The sequence below is a fragment of the Salmo trutta genome, chromosome 4 (assembly GCF_901001165.1).
Source record: "Salmo trutta chromosome 4, fSalTru1.1, whole genome shotgun sequence".
Classification (NCBI taxonomy): Eukaryota; Metazoa; Chordata; class Actinopteri; order Salmoniformes; family Salmonidae; genus Salmo; species Salmo trutta.
Window position 1 is genome coordinate 13,039,637 of NC_042960.1, and position 2,905 is coordinate 13,042,541.

The following is a 2,905-nucleotide window of genomic DNA, read 5'->3' on the forward strand; positions in this document are numbered from 1 at the left end:
AGAAACAGTTTCATTTTGACCTCTTAACACCCTACTATTTAGAACGCAATAATGGGTGTTCGGAAAAATGGCCATCGTGTCTCTGTGCAATAATTTTTTCTTTATTTTACCAAGTAGGTAAATTTAAGGTAAAATAAAATATTGCAAGATAGCTTAATAATCAGGGTAAGTATTGTATACTATCCAAAAACAGACTAAGACCCAATTCTGGGTAACACATCTGAACACATGCCCAGAAAATAACCTAACATTTTCAGCCTTCTCCAAAAAAGTACCTCTTGCCATTCCTCTGTATCGGTCGAGGATCTTGACACTACTGGGACGACTGGCAAGGACGCGCTCTCGTATTGTCCTCTCTGCGCGCTCCCGTGCCACCTTCAGTTCCAGTAGCTGTAGTTTCCTCCGCAATCCCCTGTTTTCTTTCTGGCTTTGAGACATTTCCAAACGCAAGACTGCATAGTCGTCGTCTACGAGTTTACAGATCTCTGCCACGGCTGCATTCGCAAGCACTTCCATAATCGAGGCTATTTGAGTGTGAAAAACCATATCGTTAGCCATTGTTTACTAGTATCGTTAGCAGCTAGCGTTACCTAGAAAACATCTAACAACCAAGTCCTGTCTCCAACGTCTCCCGAGTTAAGTACGTGTTGTTTTGCAGTTAAAATGAATCGGATTGAGTTCCAGAGAGTTAAAAAATAAAAACGCTAACGTGGAAATTGTTCTTGATCACTACTCACTTCCGCTTATTACTTATTTACATTTGTATTGACGGATCGCAACCAACTGAAAGGCGCATACACCGCCACCTACTGTACTGGAGTGTGAGACCGCCCTCCAATTATTCTCTTCACTAAACCCGAGCTGTGTTCGAATACTCACATGCTGTCCAGACCGGACACGTCGCAAAATAAATTTAGAAATCCATGTTATTCAATTATTGCACCCACACTGCTCGCGTGCGCCAACGAGCGTCTGTAATGCCAAGGGCTAAAATAGAACTCCTTTCTATTTCAGACTGCAAGTCCTGCCTCTCCCATCTTCTCATTGGCTTATAGAAGCAGGTACCCACGTGCCATCTCCTCATTGGTTATGTAACCGATGTGAAATGGCTAGTTAGTTAGCGGTGGTGCGCACTAATAGCGTTTCAATCAGTGACGTCACTCGCTCTGAGACCTGAAGTGGTTGTGTTGCAAGGGCCGCGACTTTTGTGGCGCGATGGGTAACGATGCTTCGTGGGCGTCAGTTGTTGATGTGTGCAAGGGTCCCTGGTTCGAGCCCAGGTTGGGGTGAGCTACACTGTTACAGTTATACCCACGTGGGTGATTGAAAGACTAACTGTTTTGCTGGTTGTCTTGGTGATACTATGAAAGTGTAGATGGATCACCATATAAGTTCAAAGATGAAAAAGCCTGGAAGGAGGAGAGATGACTAGAAACGATTTGGTTGTCCGTTTTATGTGTGGATTAATTGTCGGAGTAGAGGACCTTGTGCATTTCAGGTAAAATAACAACTCAATGTTTATATCCCAGGACAAATTAGCTAGCAACAGCAAGCTAGCTCAATAGGACAAATTAGCTAGCAAGTGCAAGCTAACTAGCTAAATTGCCATACATGTTTAATGCTTTTCGACCTGTCCCCAAATTAATGTCATTGGTTCAGAGTTTGTTTTGATATTTTAACCTGCTTGTCGTGATCGCGTTTGGTGTAGGTGGACAAAATAAATGTATGCACGATGGCGCACGCGCGCAGCCGGTTTGGGTTCCGTGTCATACTAACCGTACTATTTGTGACGTGAATTGAGTATATAGTATGCTTATTGGTAATAGTGTGGATATAGTTTGTATGCCAAAAGTTCTCGGATAACATACTAAATTCGACAAAATACGAAGTGGACACTTTTTCCGTGCTTTTAGGGCAATTTTTCCGAAAAGGCGTGGCTTCACATCGTTTTCAGATTTGGAGAAAATGGTGAAATATTTGAGCAATGTTGAGCAATGTAATGACTTTTCAAATAAGTTACGTTACAGGTTATGTTGGCTGACAGTTTGTTAGCTACACTATCCTTACATACCGCATAGAATTACAGTAACCGGTATGTTAACTAGGTACCTAACGTTAGTTGGCTACTAATACATCGAACTTGTCAGGCAGTATTATTAACTATCTGCTATCTAACTACCCAACGTTTATTGACTTGATTATTCACATCATTCTTAGCTAAGTGGTATATTCGTTTCAATCGACATTGTTCATTCTGGCTATCTACTCCGAATTCGAGCATAATAACTGATGACGTCGGCAGAAAAAACTATGAAAAACAGCCTAACTAGCTCTGCTAGGACGAGTAAAATGGTCAGAGTGAGGTGTTCTCTGTCTCATTTGTGTCTGGAAGTAGCTAGCCAACATTAGCTAGTTAACTTGGGTGCTTGACTACTGTTGAACGCTCGGATCAACACTACTCCTCGGCCAGATCATGCTCCGAATTTATGAACTGACAATCTGACAACACTCTGGATTTACGAACGCCCTGACCGCACTCTGGCACTCCAGATTGAATTTACAAACACAACCCGAAATCATAAAATGTTTAGCTAGTCATTTGTTATGCTAACAAGCTAGCAAGAGGTTGCATAGCAACAGGATCAACTTCCGGTAGACAGGCAAAGCTCTAGTAAGCTCAACTGAAACGATACAGTTCGTTTACAGTATACTAAAATTAACAAATGGCATACAGTATGTAGTATATAGTCATTAAGTATGTAGCATACAGTATTTTAGTATGGATATTCAAACACAGATCTGGATTTATTTTTTTGTAAAAAAAAATGTTTTTCACTTTGACCCCTTTTCTTCTCAATTTCATGGTATCCAATTGGTAGTTACAGTCTTGTCTCATCGCTGCAAC